Source organism: Pristiophorus japonicus, chromosome 9 (assembly GCF_044704955.1).
Source record: "Pristiophorus japonicus isolate sPriJap1 chromosome 9, sPriJap1.hap1, whole genome shotgun sequence".
NCBI classification, from domain to species: Eukaryota; Metazoa; Chordata; class Chondrichthyes; family Pristiophoridae; genus Pristiophorus; species Pristiophorus japonicus.
In genome coordinates this window covers 157,205,191-157,218,066 of record NC_091985.1, presented here as the reverse complement: position 1 = coordinate 157,218,066, position 12,876 = coordinate 157,205,191, and the positions used below count along the sequence as shown (strand labels likewise).

Below are 12,876 nucleotides of genomic sequence, written 5' to 3'. Positions count from 1 at the left end.
ATGCAAGTAGCTCTGTTTAAACTATCCCTTGACCTCACTGTGCTTGCAAACTACCACCCCATCTCCATCCTCCTTTCCCTCTCCAAAGTCCTTGAGCGTGTTGTCACCTCTCAAATCTGTATCCATCTTTCCCGGAACTCCATGTTAGAATCCCTCTAAACTCTCTTACAACTGCACTTAGGAAATCCCAACTGTCCAGCCTTTAGCCGTCCATTTACCATGACATTTCTGTAGCCACTGATCTGCTCAACCACACCCTCAACACCACCTTTGATGCCCTAGTCCCTATTAAAACCATTACTCTCGCTCACCTGGCTGTGACCCCTGGTACGGCCCTCATCTTCACTCCTTCAAGTCCATGGGCGCTGACTTGACTGGATATGGTGGACAACTGGTTTAGCCATTCACCGCGAGATCAGGCTGGACCACATAAAGCATTATCGGGTCTTAAACTTGTCTGCCAAAACTGCTCACTGTTCCAGGATCATTCTGGAATGCAAAGATAACCCCCGGTTACTATTGTCTACTGCTAACCGTCTTCTTAAACCCCTCTCCCTTGTCTCCACCACACTCACCTCCAACAACAAGTGTGAGAAGCTCATGGACTTCTTTGTCTCTAAGATTGAGACCATCCGAGCAGCTGCCTCTGCCACTTCCCTTCCTTCCCCTTGCCCACTGGGTCAAACTTCCTCCAAGGTTTCCCCCTGCTCTAGCCCTGATCTTGCATCTTTCTCCAGTTTCTCTCCGATCTCCCCTCTTGACCTCTCCATGCTCATCTTGTCCATGAGACCCACTTCCTGTTCCCTCGTCCCTACTCCCACTAAACTGTTGACCACCCAACGTCCTTTTCTGGCTCCCATGTTAGCTGATATTATTAACGGCTCGCTCTCCTCAGTTACTGTCCCCCTCTCAAAAAAATCTTGACCCCACTGTGCTTGCAAACTACCACCCCATCTCCAACCTCCCTTTTCTCTCCAAAGTCCTTGAAAGTGTTGTCGCCTCCCAAATCCGTGCCCACCTTTCCCGGAACTCCATGTTTAAATCCCTTCAATCCGATTTCCGCCCCTGCCACAGTACTGAAACAGCTCTCATCAAAGTCCCAAATGACATCCTTTGTGATTGTGACAAAGGTAACCTATCCCTCCTCGTCCTTCTCTATCTGTCTGCAGCCTTTGACATAGTTGACCATTCCTTCCTCCTCTAACACCTCTCTACCATCGTCCAGCTGGGTGGGACTGCACTCGTCTGGTTCCATCGTTATCTATCTAATTGTAGCCAGAAAATCTCCTGCAACAGCTTCTCTTCCCACTCCCGCATCGTTACCTCTGGGGTCCCCCAAGGATCTATCCTTGGTCCCCTCCTATTTCTCATCTATACGCCGTCCCTTGGCAACAGCATCCGCATATACACTGACGACATCTGGCTCTACCTCACCACCAGCTCTCTCAACCCCTCCACGGTCTCTAAATTGTCAGACTGCTTGTCCGACATCCAGTACTAGATGAGCAGACATTTTCTCCAATTAAATATTGGGAAGACCGAAGCCATTGGGGGAAAATTTTGATTGGGTAGCACCCCTCGCTCGGCAAATTCCGTGTGCCAGTACCGGCGGCGCTGAGGAGTATCGCCCGGGAACGTGGCGCCCCGGTATCGTCACGGAACCAAAATTTGGATTGCACGACACCTATAGCACCCCGCGGTGACACCGCCAGAGAAAGTTGGCATGCAGAGCTATCCAGGGGCGCTAGGGGAAGGAATGATTGCATGAGGCAAGTGTGATTGATATTTTGTTTTTTGTGATTTTAACTTGATTTGGGGTGCATGATGTATAGGGAATGTTATTTTGTGTTTTTTGTTCTGATTTTTTCTGTTGTAGGGAGGCCTCTCTTGGGTCGCTACGAAGCCGGCTCTTTAGCACGGGATATTCAGTTGCCCACACTGCCCAGCACCCTCACAGAGGTGTGGAACACTTCCCTTAACGCTCCACTCCACTCTCAGAACACAAAAACTAAGTTTTGCTGTTTCCTTCACTAAAAATTTTCTGCCGCTAATTTTAGCGACTGCCTGAAATTAGTACCTTAGCAAACCTGCAACCAAATTTCTTGCTCATAGATTTTTTTCACCACCACAAACTCAGTTCCATAACCACCAACTCCATCCCTCTCCCTAGCATCTGTCTGAGGCTGAACCAGACTGTTCGCAACTTTGGTACAATTTTTGACCCTGAAATGAACCTCCAACCACATATCCGCAGCATAACTAAAACCGCCAATTTTCACCTCTGTTACATTGTCCGTCTCCGCACTTACCTCAGCTCATCTGCTGCTGAAGCCCTCGTCCATGCCTTTGTTACCTCTAGACTTGACTATTCCAATGCACTCTTGTCTGGCCTCCCAAATTCTACCTTATGTAAACTTGAGGACATCCAAAACTCGGCAGCCCGTGTCCTAACTCGCACTAAATCCCGCTCACTCATCAGCCCTGTGCTCACCGACTACATTGGCACCCGATTAAGCAATGCCTCGATTTCAAAATTCTCAACCTTGTTTACAAATCCCTCCATGGCCTCGTCCCACCCTATCTCCGTAATCTCCTTCAGCCTCCGAGATATCTGCACTCCTCAAATTCTGCCCTCTTGAGTATCCCTGATTATAATCGCTCAACTATTGGTGGCCGTGCCTTCAACTGCCTAGGCCCTAAGCTCTGGAACTCCCTCCCTAAATCTCTCCTCCTCTCTTTCCTCCTTCAAGATGCTCCATAAAACCTACCTCTTTGACCAAGCTTTTGATCACCTGCCCTAATTTCTCCTATTGTGGCTCGGTGTCAAATTTTGTGTCTTATAATACTCCTGTGAAGTGCCTTGGGATGTTTTACTACGTTAAAGGTGCTATATAAATACAAGTTGTTGTCACTTCAAGAACCGTCAAGGAAAATGGATATTATTATATGCATTAAGAAAATTCAAAGAATTTCCTCCTGTCTAATATAAGCACAAAGACATAGGTAGCGTATAATTCCTACTAACTCACTGAGCACAAATTATCAGGGCTCAGATCTTTCACTGATTCCAAATAATTCTAATCTTAAAGGATGTAGTTAATAAGTTCTGGAGAGTTTTGCAGGCTTGGGACTTAAGTCTGAGTGTATCCAGTGTGGGCGTGAAATGACTGTTGAGGAATCTTCTAGTCAGAAAATAAGTGTGGGTGGAAATAACTTATTTCTTAAAAACTCCAAAATTCATTACCATTTGATAATAATTATGCAATCTTCTTCAGCTAAATTATCAGGCCACCGGCATATATTCCTGCCTTTATTGATGCTACCAATGAAGTCAGTGTGAAGCTTTGGGGGATTGGGCTTGTGACTGGCAAATGATGTTTAACTTAGAAAAATGCAGTGTTATGCATGCTGAACATACAAACACCCTTCAGGGAAAAGTATGAAATCAGGCGCAGAAAGAAAGGGACCTGGGCATTTTCGTGCACAGATCTTGAAAGGTTCATGAGCAATGTCATGAAGTGAAAACAAGAGTGAAAAGGGTGTTGGGGTGAATTCCTTCAAGCAAGAGGTGGACTTGTTTCTGGCTGACAGAGAACACATCGAACAAAAGGTAGGTATGGCAAGGAGTTCAGGGTCAGAGTGCTTTTCTGGACTACTTGCAGTTGTCTGGGGGGTTGGGGGCGGGGGGGTTGTTTGGAGAGGAATTTCCCAGATTTTTTTCCCAAAATTGGTCTGGACTTTTGCTTGGTTTTTTGCCCCTTCGAGGAGATCATATGGTTTCAGGTGGCGTGAGGAGTGCAAATATTGTGATGTACAAGACATCACAGTTGCGTGGCACAGGCTGGATGGACCAGAAGGCCTTTTTCACTTCATCATTGTTCGTATTAAGTCAGTAAATCATAGAATCATAGCAATTTACAGCATGGAAGGAGGCCATTTCGGCCCATCGTGTCCGCGCCGGATGACAAAGAGCTATCAGGTCTAATCCCACTTTCCAGCTCTTGGTCCATGGCCTTGTAGGTTACAGCACTTTGGGCCCAAGTTTCCACATGATTCGCGCCTGATTTTTAGGAGCAACTGGTGGAGAACGGACTATTTTAGAAATCGCAATTCTCCACATTTTTTTTTCTGCAGTTCTAGTCAGGTAGAACAGTTCTAGTTTAGAACAGAATTTTTTCTTCAAAAGGGGGCGTGTCCGGCCACTGACGCCTGATTTGAAAGTTTCCACAGTGAAAATGTACTCCAAACTAAAGTAGAATGGAGCCAGTGAAGATTTTTGTAGAACTGAAAAAACCTGTTCTACACATTAAAAAATCAGGCGCAGGTTACAAATTAGGCGTCCAGAACGAGGTGGGGGGGAGGGGGGGGGGGAAGGGAACTCATTAAATTCGACAATAAATCCTTATTTATACTTCTACAAATATTATACAAATAAATCCAACCTGAATAAACATTTATAAGCCAAGAAAAGATTAAATAAACCATCTTCCTACCTGTGTGTAAGTGCTTCAGCCAGGGAGAATTCTGCAGCCGTTCGTGCCGCTGAGCGGGAGAGAGAGAGAGAGAGAGAGAGGGAGGGAGAGAGAGAGAGGGGGGTAGGGAGGGAGAGGGGGGGGAGGGAGGGAGAGAGAGAGAGGGGGTGGGAGGGAGAAAGAGAGAGGGGGAGGGAGGGAGAGAGAGAGAGAGGGGAGGGAGAGAGGGAGGGAGAGAGAGAGAGCGGGGAGAGAGAGAGCGGGGGGGGGGGGAGAGAGAGAGAGAGAGAGAGAGAGGGAGGGAGAGAGAGAGAGGGGGAGGGAGGGAGAGAGAGGGGGAGGGAGGGAGAGAGAGAGAGTGGGGAGGGAGAGAGAGGGGAGGGAGGGATAGAGAGAGAGCGGGGGGGGAGAGCGGGGGGGGGGGGGAGAGAGAGCGGGGGGGGAGAGAGAGGGGGGGCGGGTCGGGGAACAGGAGCGCGGGTCGGGTCGGGTCAGTCGGCGGGGGGGGGTGGGGGGGGGGAGCGGGTGTCGGGTGTCGGGAGCGGGTCTCAGGTTGGACCGGGGGGGGGGGGGGGGAGCGGGTGTCAGGTCGGGGCGGGGGATCGGGTGTCGGGTCGGGGCGACGGGGGGGGGGAGCGGGTGTCGGGTCGGGTCTGGTCGGCAGGAGGGGGGGGGGGGGGAGCGAGTGTCGGGTCTGGTCGGGAGGGGGGGGAGCAGGAGCTGGCCGTGGGAGGAGCCTCATTCCCGCAGCCCCAGTGAGGCCATTCAGCCAGGACTAGGGGCTGCGTGCTTCGGGCCCCTCCCACACAGTTCGGCGCCTGGAGCTACTGCACTTGCGTGCCGACTGTAGCGCGCATGTGCAGAGGTCCTGGCACTGTTTTCAGCGCCGGGACCTGGCTCCGCCCCCCCCCACAGCTCGTGCTGGCTGCGCCGAGGGCCAGAGGACCTGTAAGTAGGTGGAGAATACCGAGGATTTTTTTAGGCGCCATTTTAGGCGCGAAAAACGGGTGCCCAGCTCGGAGGGGCGCCCGTTTTTTTTCTTGTGGAAACTTGGGCCCATTAAGTGTACATCCAAGTACTTTATTAAAATCGTGAAGGTTTCTACCTCTACCATCCTTTCAGGCAGTGAGTTCCAGACCTCCACCACCTTCTGGGTGAAGAAATTTCCCCTCAAATCCCTTCTAAAGCTCCTACCAATTACTTTAAATCTATGCCCCCTGGATATTGACCCCTCTGCTAAGGGAACTAGGTCCATCCTATTCACTATCTCGGCCCCTCATAGTTTTATACACATTAATAAGGTCTCCCCTTGGAAATCTATTGTTGAACACAATAAAATGTGACTCGGCCCTGCAGCCGCAAAGGTGGAGGAGGGCAAAACTCCCAAATATGTACCATCACTCGCTCTCACCCTTACAAATCATATCATCATAGGCCGTCCCATGAAATCAAGGAAGACTTGCTTCCACTCTAAAAATGAGTTCTCAGGTGACTGTACAGTCCAATACGGAAATTACAGTCTCTGTCACAGGTGGGACAGACAGTGGTTGAAAGAAAGGGTGGATGGGACTGGTTTGCCGCACGCTCCTTCTGCTGTCTGCAGTTAATTTCTGCATGCTCTCGGGCGATGAGATTCGAGGTGCTTAACGCCCTCCCGGATGCTGTTCCTCCACTTAGGGCGGTCTAGGGCCAGGGATACGCAGGTGCCGGTGGGGATGTTGCGCTTTATCAAGGAGGCTTTGAAGGTGTCCTTGAAAGGTTTCCTCTGCCCACCTGGGGCTCATTTATCATGTAAGAGTTCCGAGTAGAGCGCTTGCTTTGGGAGTCTCGTGTCAGGCTTGCAGACAATGTGGCCTGCCCAACGGAGCTGGTCGAGTGTGGTCAGCGCTTCGATGCTGGGGATGTTTGCCTGAGCGAGAACACTGACATTGCTGCGTCTATCCTCCCAGTGAATTTGTAGGATCTTGCGGAGGTAGCGCTGGTGGTACTTCTCCAGCGCTTTGAGGTGTCTACTATATATGGTCCACGTCTCTGAGCCATATAGGAGGGCGGGTATCACTACTGCCCTGTAGACCATAAACTTGGTGCCAGATTTGAGGTCCTGGTCTTCAAACACTCTCTGCTGGTACACTGGAGGCGATGTTGGACCTCGTCATCGATGTCTGCCCTTGCTGATAGTAGGCTCTCGAGGTATGGAAAATGGTCCACGTTGTCCAAGGCCACACCGTGGATTTTGACGACCAGGGGGTAGTGTTGTGTGGCGGGGTCAGGATGGTGGAGGACCTTTGTCTTACGGATGTTTCGTGTAAGGCCCATGCTTTCGTACACCTCGGTGAACATGCTGACGATGGCTTGCAGTTCGGCCTCTGAGTGTGCACAGACGCAAGCGTCGTCCGTGTACTATAGTTCGATGACAGAGAATGGGACGTCCTTGCCTTCAACATGAGTGTCCTCGACTCCATCCCGCAGCATGCTACCTGCCACCATCTCAGCAAAACCCCAGCCCTGCACGAGGTAGAAAAGGTCATCCATCAGCTGAAGAACAACAAGTCATCAGGAGCAGAGGCACTAAAGTATCGCGGAGAAGCACCATTGGCACGAATGCATGACATCATCTCTCTTATTGGAAGGAGGAGAGTATGCTGGGAGATCTCAGAGATGCCGTAATCGTGACCATCTTCAATAAAAGGGGACAAATCCAACTGCGGCAACTGCAGAGGAATCTCCCTGCTGTCGGCCACTGGGAAAGTCATCGCCAGAATCCTCCTCAACCATCTTCTCCCTGTGGCTGAAGAGCTCCTTCCAGAGTCACAATGTGGATTCTATCCACTACGGGGCACAACGGACATGAACTTCATGGTGCGACAACTGCAAGAGAAATGCAGGGAACAGCACCAACCCTTGTTCATGGCTTTCTTTGACCTTACAAAGGCCTTTGACACTGTTAACCGCAAGGGATTATGGAGCGTCCTTCTCCGTTTCGGCTGCCCCCAAAGTTTGTCATCATTCTCCGCCTGCTCCACGACGACATGCAAGCCATGATCCTGACCAATGGATCCACCAGAGACCCAATCCACGTCCGGACCGGGGTCAAGCAGGGCTGCATCATCACGCCAACCCTCTTCTCGACCCTTTCAAACACCAGCACAGCAAATTGAGGTAGTACAGATAGAGGCCTAGAAACTGGCCTTATCGTCACGGGTTACCGCTGCCATCCAGTGGAAAAATGGCGGCTGCCATTCTATCGCCATTTTGGTGAGGGTCTGAGTGCTGTCGATAGCACACTGGCCTGGGAAATGTAAATTGAGAGAGGTCGCCAAATTGTGACCTTAGTGCCGAGTTCAGGACTGGGTCAGCAGGCTGACAGAGACGCTGTCAGCACTTCTTAAACGTGCATACATGTCATTCAGGTAAGTTTGCATTTAATGTTTTGGACTGGATTTTCTTTATTTTAATGATGCAGTGGCTTGGGGCAATACATGTTAAAAGTTGTTTTAAGTGTGTAGGGAGTGCTGCTGAATTCTTGCAAGGCCTTGGATGGTAAATGAAGGCCTCTGAGAAGACAGAAACTTCTGCAAATACTCAGCAGACCAGGCAGCATCCCTACAGAGAGAAACAACGTTGAGATGCTAATTGACCTGCTGAGTATTTCCAGCATTTTATCTTTTATTTCAGATTTACAGCATCTGCTCGCAGAGGGAATAGGAAGATGCTAAAGAGGAAGGGATATCTGGGATGAAATCATCTGCCGGTAGTAACAGTGACCACAAACCCCATTCACCTTTGAACATTAGTCCCATACCTTCCCTTCCCTCTGTTACTGTCCATCACAGCATCCTCTTGGCCACAATGCTGAAATAAAGGCCACCACAAAGCAAACTTTCCAATCCAACTTTATACATCTATCCATCCAATATGACATTAAGAAATCAACTCATCACCCTTATTCATTCACTTAGTGATTGTCTTGTGCGTGTCTTTGTCTATCCTACTAATGTTATGCAGTGCTACCACAGTGGCTGCAGCATGGCTAGTGGAAGGCTGCTGACTTTCAGTGGGGAACACCGCAGATGGCCTTGAAAGGTCGACCTCGAGGAGCTAGTGGCTGGGAGTGTGAAATCGAGTGACAGTGTTTCTTCTTCTTCACTCTCCTCTCCCTCTTCTTGGTCAACCAATGGCTGGGCAGGCTGCATTTCTTGGGTGTGTGAAATGGTGAAGGGAGGGCTCCCGTCACTATTTCACCCCATAAATACAGGCTGCTCTACGCATTTGGGAATGTTAATTTTTTAATGTTAATTTTTTTTTCAGAAGGACGTTGAGCTGTGAGGGCTAAAAAATGCATATTATTACATCATTTCTTTTTCATTTCAGAAAGCACTGCCCCTTTAAGAAAGCAAACTACTTTCTGAAATGACAGCCTTGCTGTGTGGTGTTATCTGAGCAGTTAATTAGAAAGTGGGGAATTGAGAGTCAATGGCTGTGATGTTCTATTGGTGATTTGGAAGAGGAGCAAGCTATAGTACCGTTCCAGAAAATGTGTTTTCCACAGGTAGTAGCCTACTTTAACCACTAATGTCATATCTCCAACTTTTTTTTACTCAGAGAGTGGTTAGAATACGGAGCAGTTGAGGTGAATAGCATAGATACATTTAAGGGTCAGCTAGATTAACACATGAGAGAAAAAAAATAGAAGGAATGCTGATAGAATTAGAAGACTAGAATTAGGTAGCACGACAGGTCGATAAGGTAGTTAAAAAGGCATACAGAATGCTTTCCTTTATTAGTCGAGGCATAGAATACAAGAGCGGGGAGGTTATGCTAGAACTGTATACAGGCCACAGCTTGAGTATTGCGTACAGTTCTGGTCACCACATTACAGGAAGGATGTGATTGCACTAGAAAGCGTGCAGGAGATTTACGAGGATGTTCCAGGACTGGAAAACTTTAGCTATGAGGAAAGATTGGATGGGCTGGGGTTGTTTTCCTTCGAACAGATGAGGCTGAGGAGAGATTTAATTGAAGTGTATACAATTACGAGGATCCTAGATAGAGTGGATAGGAAGGACCTATTTCCCTTAGCAGAGGGATCAACAACCAGGGGGCATAGATTTAAAGTATTTGGTAGAAGGATTAGAGGGGAAATGAGGAAATATTTCTTCACCCAGAGGGTGGTGGGGGTCTGGAACTCACTGCCTGAAAGGGTGGTAGAGGCAGAAACCCTCACCATATTTTAAAAGTACATGGATAGGCACTTGAAGTGCCGTAACCTATGGGGCTACGGATCTAGTGCTGGAAGGTGGGATTAGGCTAGGTCGGTCTTTTTCGACTGGCACGGACACGGTGGGCCAAATGGCCTCCTTCTGTGTCGTAATTTTTCTATGATTCTATGAAGTAGGGCGGGAGGAGACTTGTGTGGAGCATAAACACTGGCATGGACCTGTTGGGCTGAATGACCTGTTTCTGTGCTGTAAATTCTATGTAATTCTATGCTCGTTGCCGCAGCTGTAGTCGTACTTTCAAACCATGACCTTCTTTAAAGTCATTAACTTTGGGTTTGACACATACAAAACTGATTGTCTACAGCTACGTTTTTACCGAAATGATTGAACAGAGGATCATATAGCCGTAAGCTGATGGACTTTAATCAGTGCATCCCATCCTAAAATGTCACCAGACAGGCTAGAATGTTAGATCCTTATCAGCAGGGTGCACACTAGAGAAATACTGACACTCTATCATGTACTGCTAGGAAGATGAAAGTGAAGTTATAAAATGACCCCTAAAATCCATTTCAGGATTGGTGAGTTAGAAACACACTGGCAGTGCAACAAAATTGGATGGATTGTATGTTTGGTGACACACAATTTTGCCAATATTCCACCCACTGTTCTTTCCCCAATGTTTTCTGTGCGAGTTGGAGCTGCTATTTGGTATACACACCCCTTCACTGGTCAAAACGACCTATGACGTAAGCACCTAAGGCCCTACCCCACTGCTGGCCAAGAACGTAGAGGCAGTCAGTGCCCGCTGGAAGGAGCACTTCGAGGATCTCCTCAACCGAGACTCTGTCTTCGACATGAGTGTCCTTGACTCCATCCCACAGTATGCCACCCGCCACCATCTCAGCACAACCCCACCCCGGCTCAAGGTTGAAAAGGCCATCTGACAACTGAAGATTAATAAGGCATCAGGAGCAGATGGAATCCCCGCCAAAGCACTAAAACATGGCGGAGAAGTACTGCTGGTGTGGATTCATGACCTCATCTCTCTTGTCTAGTAGGAGGAGATCATGCCAGGAGATCGCAGAGATGCTATAATCATGACCATCTTCAAGAAAGGTGACAAGTCCGACTGTGGTAACTACAGAGGAATCTCCCATCTGTCAACCACAGGGAAAGCCATCGCAAGAATCCTCCTCAATCGCCTTATCCCTGTGGCTGAAGAGCTCCTCCCAGAGTCACAATGCGGATTCTGCCCACTAAGGGGCACAATGGACATGATCTTCACCACGCGGCAGATACAAGGGAAATGCAGGGAACAGCAGCAACCCCGTACATGGCATTCTTTGACCTCGCAAAAGCCTACGACACTGTCAACCATCCTCAGATTCGGCTGCCCTCAAAGAGTTTGTCACCATCCTCTGCCTGCTCCACGATGACATGCAAGCCATGATCCTGATCAATGGATCCATCACAGACCCATTCCATGTTCGGACTGGGGTCAAGCAAGGCTGTGTCATCGCACAACGCTCCACTCAATCTTCCTTGCTGCAATGCTCCATTTCATCTTCAGCAAGCTCCCCGCTGGAGTGGAGCTAAATTACAGGACAAACGGGAATCAGTTCAACCTCCGCTGCCTCCAGGCCAGATCCAAGGTCGTCCCATACTCCGTCATCGAATTACAGTACACAGAGGACGTTTGCGTCTGCGCACACTCGCAGGTCGAACTCCAAGCCACTGTCAACACCTTCACCAAGGTGTACAAAAGCATGGGCCTTACACTCAACAAACGTAAGACCAACGTAAGACCAACCTGCCTCCGCCACACAGCACTACCCCCCGGTCATCAAAATCCACGACAAGGCCTTGGACAACGTGGACCATTTTCTATGCCTCAGGAGCCTACTGCCAATAAGGGCAGACATCAACAACGAGGTCCAACACCACCTTCAGTGTGCCAGTGCAGCCTTTGGAAGAGAATGATTGAAGACCAGGACCTCAAACCCAGCACCAAGCTCATGGTCTACAGAGCAGTAGTGATACCCGCCCTCCTATATGGACTATGTACAGCAGGCACCTCAAAACATTGGAGAAGTATCACCAATGTTGTCTCCACAAGATCCTGCAAATCCATTGGCAGGATAGGTGCACCAACGTCAGTGTCCTCGCTCAGGCCAACATGTCCAGCATAGAAGCACTGACCACGCTCGATCAGCTCCACTGGCCGGGCCACATCGTCCGCATGCCTGACACGAGACTCCAAAAACAAGCGCTCTACTTGGAGATCCAACACGGCAAGCGAGCCCCAGTTGGGCAGAGGAAACACTTCAAGGACACCTCAAAGCCTCCTTGAAAAAGTGCAACATCCCCATTGACACCTGGGAACCCCTGGCCCAAGACTGCCCAAAATGGAGGAAAAGCATCCGGGAAGGCGCTGAACACCTTGAGTCTCTTCACCAGGAGCAAGCTGAAGCCAAGCGTCGACCGTGGAAGGAGCGTGTGGCAACTCAGGCACCCCAACCTCCCATTCCTTCAACCACTGTCTGCCCCATCCGTGACAGAGTTTGCAGCTCCCGCATTGGAGTCTTCAGTCACCTGAGAACTCATTTTTAGTGTGGAAGCAAGTCATCCTCAACTCCGAGGGACTGCCTATGATGATGATGGTGGTGCACATGTGCCGAGGCATCAGAGTTTGCAAGGGCAATGCTCCCACTGGATGTCATTTTTGAAGATACAAACATGAATATATCCAGATAAATGAGTTGCAGCCTTCTTGGGAGTTGACTCGACCAGCAGAAGTGAAGCATTTAAGGGTTCTTAGCATACTTTGTCTTTATCTCATGTTTGTCTGCATCTTTTGAGAATTTATTTTCTGTTCTGGGGACCTACTGAGCTACACATGAAGCTGCCAGAGTGTGGGCCTCTATTATCACCAGCACATTGTTCAGCCTCACCCACAGTAAGGAACATCACAAAGAAGCGTGGGTTTACTTATGGAGATTCCCTTTTTTGCTCTGAACTCATGTTAAGAGTGGAAGCATGTCTTCCTCGAGTCCGAGGGACTGCCTATGAGATGAGATCTCAATGGTGGAGGAGAAGGGAGAGAGCAATAGAGAGTGAGGCTGTATCCAGGATGGGTGAAGCCAACTCGCTGTTATCCCCCAATATAAGCATCCCCCATAAGG

At 49.1% G+C, this 12,876-nt stretch overlaps 1 protein-coding gene across 3 annotated transcripts in view; it reads right to left on the bottom strand.

The window, feature by feature from the left end:
* The window catches only part of mei4 (meiosis-specific, MEI4 homolog (S. cerevisiae)), a 593,333-nt gene that overhangs the window by 198,299 nt on the left and 382,158 nt on the right, over positions 1-12,876 (bottom strand). The window contains exon 5 of one of the 3 annotated variants that reach the window (XR_011595058.1): positions 312-489. The exons of the other annotated variants lie outside the window; for them this stretch is intronic. The gene's annotated coding sequence lies outside the window, so the exon portion shown is untranslated. The remainder of the gene's footprint in view (positions 1-311; positions 490-12,876) is intronic. 3 annotated transcript variants of the gene reach the window in all.